This window comes from Bubalus bubalis, chromosome 1 (genome assembly GCF_019923935.1).
Source record: "Bubalus bubalis isolate 160015118507 breed Murrah chromosome 1, NDDB_SH_1, whole genome shotgun sequence".
NCBI lineage: Eukaryota > Metazoa > Chordata > Mammalia > Artiodactyla > Bovidae > Bubalus > Bubalus bubalis.
Window position 1 is genome coordinate 95,540,076 of NC_059157.1, and position 21,307 is coordinate 95,561,382.

The 21,307-nt window shown below is 40.8% G+C and overlaps 1 long non-coding RNA gene across 8 annotated transcripts in view; it reads left to right on the forward strand.

Moving 5' to 3' along the window:
* The first annotated feature begins 918 nt into the window (after positions 1 to 918).
* LOC123333242 overlaps positions 919 to 21,307 on the forward strand; it is an 84,332-nt gene continuing 63,943 nt past the window's right edge. For 2 of the 8 annotated variants that reach the window (XR_006640946.1, XR_006640948.1), the window contains exons 1-4: positions 1,048 to 1,258; positions 1,610 to 1,625; positions 2,304 to 2,436; positions 3,054 to 3,200. This is a non-coding gene — a long non-coding RNA (uncharacterized LOC123333242). Of the gene's footprint in view, positions 1,259 to 1,609; positions 1,626 to 2,303; positions 2,437 to 3,053; positions 3,201 to 21,307 lie in introns of all 8 variants that reach the window. The other 6 variants (XR_006640949.1, XR_006640943.1, XR_006640942.1 and 3 more) reach the window with 6 other exon arrangements.

Below are 21,307 nucleotides of genomic sequence, written 5' to 3' on the forward strand. Positions count from 1 at the left end.
GGCTCAAGGCAACAGTTGCTATGGGGCTTGGTAAGTTCCAGAGATTTTTCTTCTGTGACTGTGGTCCACGGCTCCACACCTGTGACCTTGGTAAGCTGCTGCTGCTGCTGCTAAGTCACTTCAGTCATGTCCGACTCTGTGCGACCCCATAGACAGCAGCCCACCAGGCTCCTCCATCCATGGGATTGTCCAGGCAAGGGTACTGGAGTGGGGTGCCATTATAGGGCTCCACATTTTAGGCCAATGGGGAGAGAGCACTTTACATTTTGGTTTCTGTTTTCTTTTGATGTGAGGACATTGGTCTAGACAAACTCCTTATTTCCTGTTACAGTAAGATGTCTCAAGTTCATGTTCCCATCATTTGCCCCAGGTCTGGCTATAAACACTTATTGCATAAAGAGCCCTGGAATATTTTAGTAGAAATTATATTCACAAACCACACAGCTTCTCATTGCTATTAGGTGTTTTCTGTGGACAGAGTCAAGAAATGTGCTTGTTTTTTTAAGAGAAAAATGAGTTTGCAATTCAAATTTAAGGTAGCAGTTTTACATTTAACTTGTTTTACTTTGCATATCTTTTCTGTTTTCTCACACTGAAAGTCTCTTTAACTACCTTAATATAATAAAGTGACCACAGGTTAAAAAAATTATCTCTGTGTGGTTACCTAAGAACAGAGTTCATTTGTTTACTAGTACAAATTGAAACTATTTCTTTTTTTGTCATTCTGATATGTAATATAGATATTTTAATTTACTGTTAATGTGCTTTCCCTAATCTTGAAAAACATTAAGTGTCTTTGGTATTTCTTTTTATGTGAAACAGTCACAGAACGGTTTTTTTTTTTTTTTTTTTTTTGAGAATTCTGTGCCTTTATTGGCAGAGCAGGCTACTTGAGCACTGGAGTGGGTGGTCCACTCCCCCACCCGCCCCCCAAGGGCTTCAGGGGCCTATAGGTGATTGAGAACTTGCTCAGGTGGGGGCCCATCAGGCTTGATTTGCACCTGGTTGAAGCTCTTGCTGTTGTAGCCCACCCACCCCATCCCACGCTAACCACCATGTCAGGCAGGACGATCATGACCCACACGTGCATCTTGACCACCTCAGGCTTCTCACGGGAGGCGCCTGGGTTTCGGCCTCACGCAGCCGCGTTGGCCCAGAGCAGGCTTCCTGCAAAGGTCTCTTCCGCCCGCCGCGCTGTCCCCGCTGCTTGCGCTGCTGGTGGGATGTTTTTAAGCAGGTGATCGAGGTCCACGCCAAGGTAGGTGACCTTGCAGAAGGTCTGCTTCTTCTGCTGATTTAATTTTTGGGTTTTTGGCTCAATTTTTGATACTCTATATTTTAGGGATCTTGCATTAGCCAGAGTCTAGAGAAACAAAGCCAGTAGGAGAAAGAAAGAGATTTGCCTTAAGGAATTGGTTCACATGATGGTGGGGCTTGCGAGTCTTGAAATCTGTACAGCAGGCTGGAAATTCAAGGCAGGGTTAGTGTTGCAGTATTCAGTCCAAAATCTGAAAGCTGGGAATTTGCTGGCTGGAAACTTAGGTGAGGTTTTTATGCTGCAGTTTTGAGGCCAAACTGCTTTTTTGAGAAACCCATTTTTGTTTTTAAGGGCTTCAGCTGTTTAGGTGAGTTGTGCACAGTATAGAGACTAATCTGCTTTCCTGGATCTACTGATGGCAGTGTTCATCACGTCTAAAATGTACCTTCAAAGCGACGTCAAGATTGGTGTTTGACAAGCGATTGGACACCATAGCCTAGCTAAGTCGACAAGTAAAATTAATCATCACAAATGTTAAGGATGTTTCCTCAAAATGATCAACTATATTTTGACATTATCTAAACTCAAAATCTTATGCATAACAAGTATTCAAATATTTGTTGAAGTTAATGGATGTCTATTTACAGATATTAGCCATTTTATGGAACCTAAGATGCCGACTGAGAATTTAATTGTAGTCTTCTTTGCATGTCAATTGGAATATTAATTTGTTTATGTGAAGGTTTTAGTGAGTAACTTAATTTTTTAATCACAGGACTAAAATTAAGTGAAAACTTTTTATGTATCACAGAACATTGGGTTTCTTTAAGAAATATCTGCCTTAAGACATTTCCACAAGAGGAAACACCCTTTTAATTTTCAAATCTGTAGATATGTGTGGTTCCTCTATGGTGAATGTAAATATTTGAAAATCTGATAAAGAATTCCCACAAAATAGTCCATTTATGTGAACTTTCTCTCCCCATACTCAATCTCCTTTTCTCCTGGGAAATGCTTTCCTTTTTCCTACTCTGCGTCATGCAAGTGGTACTCATTAGCATCTTCAATACTCTGCCTCCTGGTCACAGTGATGTTCTAAAAAGACAGAAGTCTCTTTCCAAGGATTCATCTCCTGAGACTTCTTGGGAAGAGAGAGAACCAGTTCCTCTCGAGTATGGGTGAGTGATAGTCTGAATCCATGCCCCTCAACATGTTTTTGAGAAGCTGGTCAGCTGTGTAAAAGTGAGTACATTATGCAAAAACTAGGTTTGCTGAAATACACAACCAACCCAGAGATTGGGAGGAGGGATTTATTATTACTTGCAGCAAGTATGAAGAACACGAGGGATCTTTCACAAAGTTGTGTCTTCCCAACACCAAAATGAAGGAACCCTTGACAGAAGGGTATTTGTGTACTTGAAGGGGCTTGAGCAGAGCAGAATTCATCATAGAATTGGGGCAAAGGTTGCCAGAGTCCAAGCTTTAGTTGATTGAAGTTTGGGGGATCAACATCATCATTCCATCCTCCACCTGGGAGGGGGGGCCTAGTTCCTGTAGAACTCAGATTTGTATCCGATTGTTGTGTATATTCCTTGAAGAAGGAACCAGGACTCTGTTGTATTTTGAATGATTGTTTCTTGACTACTTTTCCTTTGTTTCTGCATTTCCTTAAGAACATCAGTTACTGAGACCTGCTCAAGAGCAAGCATTCTAGCTAGACTTAGATCACAAAGTGGTTAAGGCCAAAATAGTTTCTCTTATGTAAAGAAAACCATGCCTGGTTCTCTTTCTCTAGGACCCCCCAACACCCTATCTGCTTACAAATAATGCCCATTTGAGAAAGAAACAGCTACCAAGTGGGGCAAGCAACTTGGCTGTATTCCAAGCCCTGGTTCCACCTGTTCCAAGCTCCCTAGGCTTCTACCTGTACATTTTTGTCTGGGTAAGTTGATATGGGTTCAGTTTCTGTCACTTGCAACTCAGAGTCCTAACATATAATGCCCAGAAGTTTTGCTCATTGTTTTCAGGGTATTTGTGGACTTCCTGGAGAAATCCATCTTTGAAACTTTATCCATGGTCCTCAAATATGGGACCTCTGTTTAAAGCTATCCTTCCGTCTGTGAACATGAACAGTTACCCAGGAAAACACTGTCATAAACTGTTTCACCTGGTAGCTTTCGTGTATTTAATTGATCACATTCAACTCTTACAGCTACGATTCAACTCTAATAACCACAACATTTTCATTTTCATAGACATTTTCATCCTTGTCTTATACCTAACGACACTGGGGCTGGAAAGGGTAAATAACATTTTCTAAAGTGGTACAGTTAAACTAAACCTAGTGTTTTGTCTCAAATCTGAAGTTCTTTCTCCTATACTGAAGTTTATTGTTGACTTTGATTTTAAATCTTTTAAGTTACAACTTTGAAATTTGTCTTTAAAAAATATAATTGACACAAGAAAGTAGTCACTCTTGGTAATATAAAAATGTCAATAATGGAAAGATGCATAAAATGTGATTTTAGATTGCCTATTGCATATCCCCCTTACTTCAATTTTTAAACAAATAACCTGTAATGAATAGCAGTACCCTAGAGCATGCTGAAATCTAAGTCCTTAGGAGAAAAGAGCCATAGTAATAGAAGTGTCATTATAAATAATTAGAAATGTCTGTTACACATCCACCTTCAAAGATTTGTGGAAAAACTGGCATGTAACCCACCTGGATTAATCTTCCCAGTTTGGTTCAGTTTCTTCGAGAATCTAGTTCTCCCAGAGAGAGCGGAACTCTGAGAAGAAAACTGGGAGAACAAAGCCCACAACTGTGTGGGAAGGCTTGGGTTTTTCCTAAATACAAATCTGCCCTTGCACTTTTGCATTTCAGAAATAACTGAGACAGCGGGGCGATCATGCTCCCCATTATCTCCAGCTGGAACAGTCTGCTCTTCTAAGCTCCTCAGGCAAGGCAGAGGGATGGATCCACTGCAGAGATAAACTAGCCCTGCCCTCCCCAGCCCTTCTCTGTTCACACAAGAGGTTTTCCTTTTGATCAGGCAATATTCACAAATGACAGATCCAAAAACTTAAGGACTGGGTAAAAATAAAGACACCAGGAGGACTGTGGCTTCTCTGTGGCTTTATTGTAGCTGCTGTCCTAGATTTTGTCCTCTCTGTGAAGCGATCGCACAGCATCTACCTTCACTGGGTTTACAAAAAGCTTCTGTGCTCCTTTGTGACTGGAATACATACTGTCACTGTTCTCAGTGGAGTTTTCAGGTTGTTCAGCAGCTCTGTGATTTACAAGGCCCCCTGAGTGCCCTGAATCTGGTTAACTTCCAGCTTCCTTACTCCAGGAATGAATATTTTCTGTGCTAACAATACTTGCCAGCTCAGAATGAGCTCTCCTTGAGTAGAGTGCATTGTGGTATGATATCTTCCAGCTAACCTTGACTCTCTGGCTTCTCTCAGGCTTCTGAGCAGTTGGTGGAAGGAGCAGCCGGGCAGGAGGTCCATCATCTCTTTCCTTTGTTTGCCCTCACTGAGCCTAATCAGGTGCTTTGAGCCCAGTGGGCACCTGGAAAATGTTCCTGTCTGTCAGGCCGCCTGTGGTCTCATAGCGGGTGGAGCCACAGTATCACAGCTTCTTCCCAGGAAGGCTCCATCCTTCCCATCCCCACCACCAAGCACGGGAGCTCTGAAATTACACAGTTGGGGTATTTCTGCAGCTCCTTGCTCACAAATTGCTTCTCTGAAGTTGTGACAGGGCTGAGTTAAAATAGGCAAGAGGCTCAGAGTAAGTTTTTAACAAGGGGGATCAAGAAGGATAGACTGAGCAAATCGGTGTGTAGAGAAGGAAGACCCATAGAAAAGTTGAGCATCAGCTATGTGCTAGGCATTTCCCTTTCGTTTGTTCACTTAAGCTTCAACCATTCTTTACCAGAATGCATTCTTCTCTCTCTCATAATTGAGAGAAGCGAGGCTTGACTGATATAGATCCCCTACAGAGAGACGATCAGGACTGTATCCTGCTTGCCTCCCAGATTACTCTGCCTCTCTGCAGAAGTGCTAGTACAGGATTCATGTTAATATTCATCTTGAATTTCTTAACAAACTTCTTGGTGGCCAGTAGAATAGATAAGAATGGTGGAAAGAGATAAAAAGTCATACAATAGCTTAAATCTGGAGAATGACTGGAAATTTCCTGGGAGAAAACTTGCAAAACAAATTTAGGAACATAATTGGCTTTAGAGATAAACATAAAAACTGGGGCATTTTAAATGCACAATTACAATGAATGGGCTTTTAAGTGCTTCGTAAGCATGCAGCGTTGCTGGAAATGGGTAGTTAAGGACGCGATCACTCTTGTACCCATCCAGGTCCAAATTCTGAATAGGTTGACTGCACTGGTTCACGTACCGTATTTGGGTTTTTCACTCCTCCAGAGAAATGGTCAGCTGACTATGGGCAATAAAGCATCACTATCTGCTCACAACATGTTCCGGGAACACTTGTGTGGCAGTCAACAGCAGCTGCTGCTTAGAAAGAGATAACAGGTTTTCATCCATCACTCAGAGTAGGAAGGAATGGCAGGTGTACAACCCACTGATTCAAGTGCTGCGACCTCTTATCTCGAGTGGAGACACTCACAGGAAGGGTTTAGAAGGAGATCGCAGAAGATACTGACATTTATCCATCACCAGCCACTTCCTAATTATTGTACATCAATTCCTTACAACAATCCTGAGGTAAATGTTACTGCTCCATTTTACAGAGGGAGAAGTGGAGATTCAGGGAGGTAGAGTAAATAAGCCAACTCTCTTGAATGTGATTCCAGGTTCAGCGCTTTACATTATATCACAACGAACTCATTATGCATAACGGTTAATGCCTAGATTATGTGTTGCCTTGGAATTAGACAGTAGCAGCAGCAGTAGGAACAGTAACAGCAGTTTTTATGAGATTGCCATGTACAAGGTATTTTATAAAATTTGGCTCAGTTACTAGTCAAAACAACTAAATAAATAATTTTATGGTTTTGGTAAATGAAGAATTTTGTCTTTCCTCCCTTGAGGCTGGAGTGTGATGTGTGTGTGTGTGTGTGTGTGTGTGTGTGTGTGTGTGTGTTGGGTTGGGGAGGGATACAGATAGCTGCTTGGGCTGGTGTTCACAGCAGAGGAATGGATCATATGAACTCTAGACTCCATCACTGAAAATGAAACAACAGGAGGGTATCTTTTTAATCAAAATTGGGGATGTCAGTGAATCGGTGGAGCTTTTCGAACTAGGCATGTCTTGGATGTCATGTAGAGTATTAAGTGAGTTGGGTTTATGCATATCATAGTCTTGCTCATTTTTTCCCTCTACATTCTGGGCTATATGCAATAACCTAAGATTCTTTCTTCTACAGATTATTTCTTCTGGTGTTATCTTGATCCTACATATACACTTTAGAATACATACATTTATGAATACTATTTTCTAACTAATAGAATACATACAGATATACATACATTTTCTAAAGTACAGATATACATATGTTTATGTATGTATATGGATATACATGCATTTATGTATATATGGATATGCATGCATTTATGTATGTATGCATGTATGTATGTATAGAAAAACATCTACTTCTGTTTACTGACTATGCCAAAGCCTTTGACTGTGTGGATCACAATAAGCTGTGGAAAATTCTTCAAGAGATGGGAACACCAGACAACCTGACCTGCTTCCTGAGAAATCTGTATGCAGGTCAAGAAGCAACAGTTAGAACTAGACATGGAACAACAGACTGGTTCCAAATTGGAAAAGGAGTACCTCACGGCTGTATATTGTCACCCTGTTATTTAACTTATATGCAGAGTACATCATGAGACTTGCTGGACTGGATGAAACACAAGCTGGAATCAAGATAGCTAGGAGAAATAGCAATAACTTCAAATATCCAGTGACACCACCCTTATGGCAGAAAGTGAAGAACTAAAGAGCCTCTTGATGAAGGTGAAACAGGAGAGTGAAAAAATTGGCTAATACTCAACATTCAGAAAACTTAGATCATGGCATCTGATCCCATCACTTCATGGCAAATAGATGGGGAAACAGTGGAAACAATGACAGACTTTATTTTCTTGGGCTCCAGAATCACTGCAGATGGTGACTGCAGCCATGAAATTAAAAGATGCTTGCTCCTTGAAAGACAAGTTATGACCAACCTAGACAGCATATTTAAAAGCAGAGACATTACTTTGCCAACAAAGGTCCATCTAGTCAAAGCTATGGTTTATCCAGTAATCATGTATGGATGTGAGAGTTGAACTATAAAGACAGCTGAACTCCAAAGAATTGATGCCTTTGAACTGTGGTGTTGGAGAAGACTCTTGAGAGTTCCTTGGACAGCAGGGAGATCCAACCAGTCCATCCTAAAGGAAATCAGTCTTGAATATTCATTGGAAGGACTGATGCTGAAGCTGAAACTCCAATACTTTGGCCATCTGATACGAAGAGCTGACTCATTTGAAAAGACCCTGATGTTGGGAATGATTGAAGGCAGGAGGAGAAGGGGATGGCAGAGGATGAGATAGTTGGATGGCATCACCGACTCAATGGGGATGAGTCTGAGTAAGCTCCTGGAGTTGGTGATGAACAGGGAAGCCTGGCATGCTGCAGTCCATGGGATTGCAAAGAGTCAGACATGACTGAGCGACTGAACTGATATACAGATGTACATACATTTTCTAAATAATACAGATATGCATACAGATATAATAGAATACATTTGTAAGCACCATTTTCTATCACTAAGCACATCCCTACAAACATTTGTATTAATAAGTGTATATTACAAAGCCCAGGGGATTATGTGAAGCTGTTACCTAATTTTGAAGAAGATAAAGTTTCCCATCAGTGGAGATTCTCCCTCCTTGGTTCTTGTCCCTACCCCACATGTCCCTCATAGTGGCAGCGGGAGAGGCTGTGTATTGTTAGGGTCATGGCCTTCTTTCCCTTCTAGGTATGTAACACTGAGTAGTTATTGCTCTCTTTAGGTCACTTGTTTTCTCAGCTAATGTGGCATTAGATTAGCTCTCACTTACGTCAGTTGTTACCAGTTTAAACTGCTCCATAGGTTGTGTACTAAACCTGCACATATCTGCCACTTGTGCCCTAATTCTAGCAGCTGCCTTCTGCTCAAAGATGGGAACTTTCCTGAAGGGAAAGAGCCAGTACCCCTCTGAGACTCATCCACAAAATCAATTTTTACATCCGTTCTTAACTTGCCCTCGAAACACAGATGCTGTGCTTAAAAGAATAATTGATCATTTTATTTCAATTGCACAGAAATGATGTTGAAAAAATGAGCAGACCTTGGCCATTAGAGCTCAATAGTTGGCAAAAAGCAATCTGCTTATCAATTAAAATCAGCAACTCAAATCCCCACTGTTTCTGATTGTCAAGGTAATAAAGAAAAATATACCCCCAGATGGTATAGCATTGACTCCAAGTTCATTCTCATGAAACTGTCTGTGTTCATAGTGTTAGCATTGTCAATTACAATAGGAGTCTGCTAGCTCCAATAGCTAATAATTTATATGTATTTTCCTTCACCGCATCCCATAAGTTAAATGTGATATTTTTTATATTCAATAGATCTGATTTCCCTTTCCACTACATACTTTACATGAAATCACTTCCTATTATTATCATTTGTGTAATTTAATAACATACACTGTCTCTCCATATCATTCTCTGTATTTTACAAGTAAAATGTAATTTGGGTCATTAGCAGTGAAAGAGGACCAAGAAATCGAAACTGCTTTGGAAAACCAAGAAAACAAGATTTTTGTGACTAAATTATCACTTCTCTTCTACATTTTAAATTACTGTTTCCAATTAACAGTCACTTGGTCCCACTTACATGCCTTGCACTCTGCTTAGTGTTATAATTGAATCAAAGAAAATTAAGCTAAAGAACTGGCCCTCAGGGGGGAACAGATTCAAAAACATACAACAGCAGCATAACATAAGGCCAAGCAGGATCAATAATAAGGCACTAGCAGGATGTTGTTGGAAAACAAAAGGATAATTTTTGACTAAAGGATACAAACAAGATTTATGGAGAAAATAAGAGAATCTGGTTAAGAAATGAAAAGAACTTTAATACACAGAGAAGGGGAGTTTGGAGACCTTGAGCTAAGGGAAGAACATCAGGAAATGTACCAGGGTGTAGAAACACAGTTGTATTCAGGGCCTGGGTTGGGAGTTGCTAAGCCATTTGACCAGAAGGCTGGCAAGATGAAGTAAGAGATGAATCCGGAGGTTTGGCAGATGGTCGTTGATGCTGTGGTAGATCGCAAAAGCAGTCACAAATTCTTCTTATCCTTTTATGCGTATTTCTTCCCCTAGCTATTTTTTTGTTAAGGCTTTCTAGAGAATTTACAGAAAAACTATGCCAAAAGAATGGATTCCCCATATGCTCCTTTTCCCCAACCCTCTTCTCTCTCCCTCTCACACGCATGCACATTCCTGTTATTAATAACTTGCATTAGTATGGTACATGTGTTCCAGTTGATGATCCAATATCAATATATTATAATTACCTAAAGTCCATAGTTCACACTAGGGTTCACTCTGTTGTGCATTCTGTGGGTCTTGACAAATGCATAATGCGGTGTGTTCACTGTCAGCATCATAGAGAATAGGCTCACTGCCCTAAAAGGCCCTGCTTTCCACTTGTTCATCATTCCTTCCTAACAGACCTCTAGTATCTATCCATTGATCCTTTGTTGTTGCTACAGTTTTACCTTCTCAAGCCTGTCATATTGAAATCACACAGTGGAGAACCTTTTCCAACTGGCTTCTTTCATTTAGCTATATGCATGTAAGTTTCTTCCATGTATTTTCATGGTTTGATAGCTCTTTCCTTTTTTTGTCACTGGATCAAATGTTGTGTCTGAGAGATAAGGTTAATCCTAAATCCCTTGCTGCCTAGAGTGTCTTTCCTCTGGGCATGCACATCGGCACTCTGCTTTCAATTAACTATCCACTCAGGTATCACCTACCAGACTTTCTTTGATTGTAAATTACAAGATGTCCCTGCTTCCCACAGCACACCCCTTATCACATACCTGTTTTATTTTTCTTGGCACTTAGCACTTCTGGTATATATATATATATATATTTTATAATTTGTTTTCCATGTCACATTGTCTCTAGAAGATTGCCATACCCATGAAAGCAAAGACATGGTATCTGGCATGTCCTCAGGGCCCAGGGCAATACTTGTTTTTAGGTACTCAAGAAATACTTCTGAATTATGGAGTAAATGAAAGAATAAATGACTATTAAATTTATCCAAGTGTGGCAAGGAATGGAATTTTGTCCTTCTTCAGTCAAAAGAGGCTCGGGTTCTGGAGCTCTTATTAATGTAAGTCTCCATGTAGGCAACATCTGGGCTTCCCTGGTGGCTCAGATGATAAAGAATCTGCCTGCAGGGCAGGAGACCCAGGTTCGATCCCCAAGTTGGGAAGATACCCTGGAGAAGGTAATGGCTACCCACTCCAGTAAGGACAGAGGATCCTGGCAGGCTACAGTCCATGGGGTCACGGAGAGTCGGACATGACTGAGCAACTAACACAACAACAAAAGGCAACATCTATGCATCATCTATGGTAAACTTAGGCAAACAGAATCTGGCTGTTAGGGCAGGTGACAAGTAATGGTAAGTTTCTCCTCACTGATTGTATTGGTTCTACTGACAATAAGATATATCATGTGAAAAGGTGGTGGTGAAAGAGTATACCTCACAACTGATAAATATGCAGTACTATAATTTCATAGTAATTTTCTGGATTAATCATTATTTACTGGAGGTTGAAGATGGAGATCACATGGAGCACAGCCTTGTCTAACTCAGTGAAACCAAGCCATGCCGTGTGGGGCCACCCAAGACAGGCAGATCATGGTGGAGAGGTCTGACAGAATGTGGTCCACTGAGAAGGGAATGGCAAACCACTTCAGTATTCTTGCCTTGAGAACCCCATGAACAGTGTGAAAAGGCAAAAAGATAGGACCCTGAAAGATGAACTCCCCAAGTCGGTAGGTGCCCAATATGCTACTGGAGATCAGTGGAGAAATAACTCCAGAAAGAGTGAAGGGATGGAGCCAAAGCAAAAACAACACCCAGTTGTGGATGTGACTGGTGATAGAAGCAAGGTCTGATGCTGTAAAGAGCAATATTGCATAGGAACCTGGAATGTTAGGTCCATGAATCAAGACTCATATGAAGTGGAACATCGACATTCTAGGAATCAATGAATTAAGATGGACTGGAATGGGTGAATTTAACTCAGATGACCATTATATCCACTACTACAGGCAGGAATCCTTTAGAAGAAATGGAGTAGCCATCATAGTCAATGAAAGAGTCCAAAATGTAGTACTTAGATGCAATCTCAAAAACTACAGAATGATCTCTGTTCATTTCCAAGGCAAACCATTCAATATTACAGTAATTCAAGTCTATGCCCCAACCACTAATGCTGAAGAAGCTGAAGTTGAACAGGTCTATGAAGACCTACAAGACCTTTTAAAACTAACACCCAAAAAAGACATCCTTTCCATTATAGGGGACTGGAATGCAAAAGTAGGAAGTCAAGAAACACCGGAATTAAGGCAAATTTTGCTTTGGAGTACAGAATGAAGCAGGGCAAAGGCTAATATGAGTTTTGCCAAGAGAACGCACTGGTCATAGCAAACACCCTCTTCCAACAACACAAGAGAAGACTTTACACATGGAGATCACCAGATGGTCAACACCAAAATCAGTATGGTTGTATTTTTTGCAGCCAAAGATGGAGAAGCTCTATATAGTCAGCAAAAACAAGACTGGGAGCTGACTGTGGCTCAGATCATGAACTCCTTATTGCCAAATTCAGACTTAAATTGATCAAAGTAGGGAAAACCAGTAGACCATTCAGGTATGACATAAATCCTTTATGGTTATACAGTGGCAATGAGAAATAGATTTAACGGACTAGATCTGATAGAGTGCCTGATGAACTATGAATGGAAGTTTGTGACATAGTACAAGAGACAGGGAGCAAGACCATCCCCAAGAAAAAAATGAATAAAAGCAAAATGGCTATGAAAAGAAGAGAAGTGAAAAGCAAAGGAGAAAAGGAAAGATATACCCATTTTAATGCAGAGTTCCAGAGAATAGCAAGGAGAGATAAGAAAGCCGCCTTCGGTGATCAATGCAAAGAAATAGAGGAAAACAATAGAATAGGAAAGACTAGAGATCTCCTCAAGAAAATTAGAGATACCAGGGAAATATATCATGCAAAGATGGGCTCAATAAAGGACAGAAATGGTATGGACCTAACAGAAGCAGAAGATATTAAGAAGAGATGGCAAGAATACACAGAAGAACTGTACAAAAAAGATCTTCACGACCCAGATAATCACGATGATGTGGTGACTCATCTAGACCCAGACATCCTGGAATGTGAAGTCAAGTGGGCCTTAGGAAGCATCACGCCAAAAACACCTAGAGGAGGTGATGGAATTCCATTGAGCTATTTAAATCTTAAAAGATGATGCTGTGAAAGTGCTGCACTCAATATGCCATCAAATTTGGAAAACTCAGCAGTGGCCACAGGACTGGAAATGTTGGTTTTCATTCCAATCCCAAAGAAAGGCAATGCCAAAGAATGTTCAAACTACTGCACAATTGCACTCATCTCACACGCTAGTAAAGTAATGCTCAAAATTCTCCAAGCCAGGCTTCAGCAATACGTGAACCGTGAACTTCCAGATGTTCAAGCTGGTTTTAGAAAAGGCAGAGGAACCAGAGATCAAATTGCCAACATCCAATGGATCATCAAAAAAGCAAGAGAGTTCCAGAAAAACATCTATTTCTGCTTTATTAACTATGGCAAAGCCTTTAACTGTGTGAGTCACAATAAACTGTGGAAAATTCTGAAAGAGATGGGTCTTTGGGCTAGGTTTAGTTCAAGATATTGAACTAAACCAGACCACCTGACCTGCCTCTTGAGAAACCTGTATGCAGGTCAGGAAGCAACATTTAGAACTTGACATGGAACAACAGACTCGTTCCAAATAGGAAAAGGTGTATGTCAAGGCTGTATGTTGTCACCCTGCTTATTTAACTTATATGCAGAGTACATCATGAGAAACTCTGGGCTGGAAGAAGCACAAGCTGAAATCAAGGTTGCTGGGAGAAATATCAATAACCTCAGATATGTAGATGACACCACCCTTATGGCAGAAAGTGAAGAACTAAAGGGCCTCTTGATAAAGTGAAAGAAGAGAGTGAAAAAGTTGGCTTAAAGCTCAGCATTCAGAAAAATAAGATCATGGCATCTGGTCTCATCACTTCATGGGAAATAGATGGGGAAACAGTGTCAGACTTTATTTTGGGGGGCTCCAAAATCACTGCAGATGGTGACTGCAGCCATGAAATTAAAAGATGCTTACTCCTTGGAAGGAAAATTATGACCAACCTAGATAGCATGTTAAAAAGCAGAGATGTTACTTTGTCAACAAAGGTCCATCTAGTCAAGGCTATGGTTTTTCCAGTGGTCATGTATGGACGTGAGAGTTGGACTATAAAGAAAGCTGAGCACAGAAGAATTGATGCCTTTGAACTGTGGTGTTGGAGAAGACTCTTGAGAGTCTCTTGGACTGCAAGGAGATCCAACCAGACCATCCTAAAGGAAATCAGTCCTGGATATTCTTTGGAAGGACTGATGCTGAAGCTGAAACTCCAATACTTTGGCCAGCTGATGCGAAGAGCTGACTCATTTGAAAAGACCCTGATGTTGGGAACGATTGAAGGCAGGAGAAGGGGATGACAGAGGATGAAATGGTTAGATGACATCACCGAGTCAATGGACATGAGTTTGGGTAAACTCTAGGAGTTGGTGATGGACAGGGAAGCTGGCGTGCTGCGGTTCATGGCATCGCAAAGAGTTAGACACGACTCAGCAACTGAACTGAAGATGGAGAGAATATTCAGATTAAAATAGGTACCAAACTGTTGCAGAGACAGCCATTGTCCTATGTCGTGTCCATTCTTCCCCTCCTCCTTGGTATCAGGGCCATGAGTTTTACTGAGTTCATACCTCTCAGAACTAAAGATTAATTCCACAGGTTTCCAGCCACCCTTAGAATGAGATTGGTCACATGTTAAGTTCTGACCAGTGACACAGAGATGGAAGTGTCGTGAGGACTTCAAAGTACACGGCTTAAGAAGAGCTGACTTGGTTGGGAAATGCTCATTTTTAGTAATTCTCCATTTAACCCTCAATAGGGAGGGGATGGCTGGAAACCCCAGGAGACCAATTGTGCTCTTGGAGCATAAACTGTTGCTGAGGGTGGCAGCCATGATGAGGAATAAAGACAGCAGCGGGGATCCTGAATAATTCCCTAGGGTCACCACAGTGGCTCAAATCTGCCCACCTCCCCATAGAGGCAACAGGAAAAGAGAACTTCTGTCTTGTTCCATTCCAGGTATGTGCAGCAAAACCCAATCCTAATTGATACATCTGGCTTCAAGAGTTATAACAGGTTTTTAATGGAAACAATCCTGGATTTATGAAAGCATGAATTCCTGCTGTAGATTTCCTGATGGCCAAATCGTCACTTAAAACTGAGAAAGAAATTTCTCAGTAATTTCTTTCTGAGAACATTTTCTTCCACTTTAAAATTTGTCAAAATAATGCATACTTATAAAGTTGTTGTGAAAGTAGATTATATAGAGTATTAACATTAATTCTAATCAAGAAAGGGTCTTTGCAGAAAAAAAAAAAAAAATCCTTGCTTCTACTGGCCTATTTAAACAGTCCTAGAAGCAATTAGTGTCTTATTGTATAATGTAACTGACAGTTTGGAACTGCCTACTATGTGCAAATCAGTCTTGGATGTTGTGATGAGAAAATCATTTAAAATATCAGCCAAAAATCAATTCAGTTCAGTCGCTCAGTTGTGTCCAACTCTTTGCGACCCCATGAACTGCAGCACGCCAGGCCTCCCTGTCCATCACCAACTCCCGGACTCCGGCCAAACCCATATCCATTGAGTCGGTGATGCCATCCAATCATCTCATCCTTTGTCGTTCCCTTCTCCTCCTGCCCTCAATCTTTCCCAGCATCAGGGTCTTTCCAAATGAGTCAGCTCTTCGCATCAGGTGGCCAAAGTATTGGAGTTTCAGCTTCAACATTAGTCCTTCCAATGAACACCCAGGACTGATTTCCTTTAGGATGGACTGGTTGGATCTCCTTGCAGTCCAAGGGACTCTCAAGAGTCTTCTCCAACAATACAGTTCAAAAGCATCAATTCTTCTGTGCTCAGCTTTCTTTATAGTCCAACTCTCACATCTATACATGACCACTGGAAAAACCATAGCCTTGACTAGATGGACCTTTGTTTACAAGGTAATGTCTCTGCTTTTGAATATGCTATCCAGGTTGGTCATAACTTTCCTTCCAAGGAGTAAGCATCTTTTAATTTCATGGCTGCAATCACCATCTGAAGTGATTTTGGAGCCCAGAAAAAGAAAGTCAGCCGCAGTTTCCACTGTTTCCCCATCTATTTCCCATGAAGTGATGGGACCAGATGCCATGATCTTCATTTTCTGAATGCTGAGCTTTAAGCCAACTTTTTCACTCTCCTCTTTCACTTTCATCAAGAGGGTCTTTAGTTCTTCTTCACTTTCTGCCATAAGAGTAGTGTCATCTGCATATCTGAGGTTAGCCACCAATCAACTCCAATCTAAATAAAAAAGGAGAAATTTTTACAAATCGATTATAAGCCAATGGTGAATTACTGCTGCCCCCTCACTATGGGCTTCCTGGGTGGTGGTAGTGGTAAACAACAACAACAACAACAAAAAAAACCCACCTGCCAATTCAGGAGATGCAAGGGACGCAGGTTTGATCCCTGGTTCAGGAAGGTCCCCAGTAGTAGGAAAAGGCTACCCACTCTAGTATTCTTTCTTTCTTTTTTTTTTTTTCCACTCTAGGTTATTTTTATTTCCTTAATAATTTTAAGGAAGACTCTCCTTGGAGATAAGAACATACACACAATTCTGTGAAGGTGTATTTGGTTCAGTCCCTTCTTCCTAACTCTGTCCTCCACTTTCAATCACTGATACCATCACCACAGATAATGCCCTCTTTAGCCACTACCCTCGGACTTCTCTTGTGACTCAGCTGGTAAAGAATCCTCCTGCAATGCGGGAGACCTGGGTTCAGTCCCTAGATTGGGAAGACCCCTGGAGAAGGGAAAGGCTACCACTCCAGTATTCTAGCCTGGGGAACTCCATGGATTGTATGTCCACGGGGTCACAGAGAGTCGGATGTGACTGAGCCACTTTCACTTTTACTCAGTCCCTTTTCTTAATGCTCTTTCCTCCTCTCTATTTGTAACTGCAGTATTCTTCACCTTTATTGTGTTTCATTTGTTCAGGGTTTGCGATTCAAACTATATGTTCTGACAAATGAATCTGGGCCAAAGCATTAATAGCCACTCCAGTATTCTTGCCTGGAGAATTCCATGAGCATGGGAGCCTGTGGGCTACAGTCCATGGGGCTGCAGAGAGCCAAACACAACTGAGTGACAAGCACTTGCACATACACACACACCCCTCACTTTTAGACTAAATGATATAAGTGACAAAAATTCATTTTGGTTTATATCTACTACTAATCTTTGGCTTGCTTTTGTCTTTCCTTGGGGTAATTGAAGAGACTGAGAATCTTCAGATTATTTTCTGACAATTCTCATGCAAGAAAGCTTTCAGACAACATTTTAGAGTGAATTTGGCAAAATTCCACACTTCATCCTCCAGCTCTTCTATAGTGTGTATAAAATATTTTGTTGACAATACTTATAAAAAAGGAAACTGGAGATTCAGAAGAGAAAAAGGGGACAGTAGAGTAGAAAGAGCTGTTTTTGCAGTACATCCTTCAGGATATAAAATAAGTGGCAAGGAACAAACTGTGTCAAAACCTTAGAAATTACACCTCTGCATTTGTGGGGGAGAAAAATGAGAGGTGGGTTGAGATGTTATTGATACAACGTGGTAATCATTAATGATGACTGCAAGTATTTCTGGCTTCCCGCCTTCTCTGCATATAGAATAATGTGCTTTTTGGCCTCTCTGTGGATGGGTAATAAGATATAAGAAGATATATAGCACATCTGGACCTGTGCATTCATTTATTGCTTTCAAACCACCTCCCCCCAGCACCCTGACCTCCCTGCCAGCAGAGCTCTCTTTTCTCCTGTTACTGTGACCAGGAATGTTTGAGATGGTGTTTGCTTCATCAGACTAAGTTCTGGAGTGTGGTGGGAAGCCACAGCGGGTATGCAGAAAGGGCAAGACATATATTTAGATTTTTTTCCTATCACCAAGATTTTGGATTCCTTTGTTACTATGACTTAATCTAGCTTTTTCTGCCTGTATAGTATTATGAAGTTTGCTGTAATAATGCCATGAAGAGGCCATAGGTAGGGGTAGGTAGGAACTATATAATTAATGAAAGAAGTGGGAAAAATATATAACTGGGTGTCGATGGAGATTTATTCCACCAGTTACATGAACCTAAATAAGTTAAAAATATGATAGAAAATAATGACAGAATAATCAGCTATTTACAGAAAAATGGAGTGTAGGGAGACTGCATGCTTTGCTGAGCAAATGGTAAGGCTCTGTATCTAGGGGAGGAAATAAGGGAAAGATTATATTAATAGCAAGACCTGAGAATAGAAGTGTTGGTGAAATCCAAAGTCAAGAGAGCTGGAAACATTGAGTTCTGAAAGGATGGGAGGGAAATAACATGACTGTAGGTGCATTAGAACTTTTGGAGACAAAACTCAGAAGTCTAAGAGGGGAGTTATATTGAGTATTTTTGTGTGGCAAAATTTTTGCAAATACAGCCCTCTCCTCCTTTTTCCTACAAAATTTGTATTGACTCCCCGAAAATGAATTTAATTTCACAAAGCCTTAGAAACTGCTATAGGTTTTACTGAAATGTTAATTCCCCCTTCAAGGTAGGTGTAGGATAAGACTATTAAATCCTCATGGGGCCCAGACACAATTGGCAAACACATGTTTTATCCTTATTTCAAGCATTTACATTACTCTGTGCTTCTAGAATCACACTGAGACTTTTTTGAGATGGCAGAAAAAACAGACTTATAAGTGTAAAAATTGTCAAATATATAGGAGGATAATTTATAACTACCATTTTTACAATTTTCAAATACATTTTTGGGGAAAGCTTGGGTTGTCTTCCGTTTTAATTTGATGCTGTTTTTTTTAAAATGCAGGTATGATTTTGTTCTCAGTAAAAACTTAAACACTGATGGCTTTTAAACCAGTGGCAGCTTAACAGTAGGAAGGAGACCAAGACAGGGAAGCAGTTAGCTTCCAGCATGTCTCCCATTCAATCAGAGTGTCTTTGCTTTTGTGTATTTTAAATGTTAGAATTCCACATAAGAATTTCTAGTTTTTTAAAATGTTTAAAAGCTCGATTCTTTTGTGAAGGCTTAAATACCTATGTGTATATTCTCTTTACTAGATAACACATAGTAACATCCAATCTAACTCAAATTTCAAATACTTGTTTGCCTAGTCTCTTCTGAAAAATCTCCCTGCTAGGTTTTTTCCATACACCCACTCCCTCCCCCTAGTCAGCTCTGTTTCACTTGTTGGAAGCTCCCTTTATTGTACCCTCAGGACAGGTACAACTGCCACGCTGATCTTATGTATTAGAACATCTGTGGCACTTACCTAGACTTCTGCATCCTTCTCTGGTTTCTATTAATGATTGTCACTTCACACTAAAGGGACAGATCTTCCATATCTTTGAAGAGAATGTCAGTAAAGCAGTTGCCATTTTATTCTTCAGTCAACTTTTCATAGGGAGCTTTCTCATGAGACCAAAAATGTGGGACGAGGGAGAGAAATCAGTGCATCGGGTTTAAGTGCGCTATACATATCAGTCACCTGCTCATGCAAAATTCTTGCACCATTAGATGCCGCTCTGCTGCTGCACATGCCCACATGGCTTAGGCCATGGATGATGCTCAGTGTAACGTGGGTAGTTCAGGTTCCTGGCTCTTTGGTGACAGACTTCTCCAGTCTCTACTAGAACCTACAACAGCCCAAAGCTATGTCTCAAAAGGAGAGTTGTTGAAAAGAGTGTTTTATTGCTTGAAACTCTGAAACACTCATATGGAGTTTGTGGCAGGCTCCCTTTAGCATTCCACTGGCCCATGGAGAAGGAAATGGCAACCTACTCCAGTATTCTTGCCTGGAGAATCCCATGGACAGAGGATCCTGGCAGGTTACAGTCCATGGGGTCGCAGAGTCAGACACGACTGAGCGACTTCACTCACTCTGGCCCATGGGATATTTAAGCACTGTTTGATCATCTGAAGACTCAGGTGATAGAGCTCTTGGAATGCAATCTAGGACAGCTGGGGCACTTACTCTACTGCTGCTGCTGCTAAGTCGCTTCAGTCGTGTCCGACTCTGTGCAACCCCATAGACAACAGCCCACCAGGCTCCCCCGTCCCTGGGATTCTCCAGGCAAGAACACTGGAGTAGGTTGCCATTTCGTTCTCCAGTGCATGAAAGTGAAAAGTGAAAGTGAAGTCACTCAGTCATGTCTGACTCTTCGCGACCCCATGGACTGCAGCCTACCAGGCTCCTCTGTCCATGGGATTTTGCAGGCAAGAGTACTGGAGTAGGGTGCCATTGCCTTCTCTGTTGGTAGATAGAGCAGCACATCCCAATATGATTATGTTGCATCCAAAATCAAAGAGGCCCACTGAATATTTAACCTTTTCTCTGTAGTTGGTAGGACAAAGTGAAGCAATTGCCATTCCTCTACAGCTGTACCTGGAAATAGACATCCAGAAATTTCCCTAAACTGGCATGTCCCTGAATGTTCTTGGGGTTTATTGTGCATTATCTGCATGCATTTTTCTTCCTTGAGATATTATGTGTATTATGCTCATCAAGTCCAGTAGACATGAAGTCTTTAATGTAGCAGACAGGCAATGTTCAATGGAAATGTGAGATGACAGAAATCCCTGTGGACCTAGATATGATGGAGAATTAGAACATTAACATAGAGATTAATTAAGATTGTAAAAAATACTATTGGCTCTTCCAAGTGAAAGAAAATGGATTCTGATAGACTTGGCTTAAACTAGTACAGCCATTATGGAAAACAGTATGGAGATTCCTGAAAAAACTGGAAATAGAACTGCCATACAACCCAGCAATCCCACTGCTGGGCATACACACCAAGGAAACCAGAATTGAAAGAGACACGTGTACCCCAATGTTCTTCGCAGCACTGTTTATAATAGCCAGGACATGGAAGCAACCTAGATGTCCATCAGCGGATGAATGGATAAGAAAGCTGTGGTACATATACACAATGGAGTATTACTCAGCCATTAAAAAGAATACATTTGAATCAGTTCTAATGAGGTGGATGAAACTGGAGCCTATTATACAGAGTGAAGTAAGCCAGAAAGAAAAACACCAATACAGTATACTAACACATATATATGGAATTTAGAAAGATGGTAACGATAACCCTGTATGCAAGACAGCAAAAGAGACACAGATGTATAGAACAGTCTTTTGGACTCTGTGGAAAAGGGAGAGGGGGGATGATTTGGGAGAATGGCATTAAAACATGTATAATATCATAAAAAAAAAAAAAAAAACCATCTGCCTTCTCAGTAACTTCGTACTATGTACTAGAGATTTTGTTGATTTTCTTCAGGCAAGGCCCATCTGATTAGTCAGCTATAATTGAGGTCACTACCTGATCTGCTAAGACATTGAATTCTTCAAGACCCATCTAACTTTTTCACTGATGAAATGGAAGTTAAATGAAGATAGGAAAGGAATCAGGTCTCTTGTACTTTCCTATGGCTGCTGTTACAAAGTATCATAAGCTGGGTGTTTAAAAACAACAGAAAATATATTGTCTCACAGTC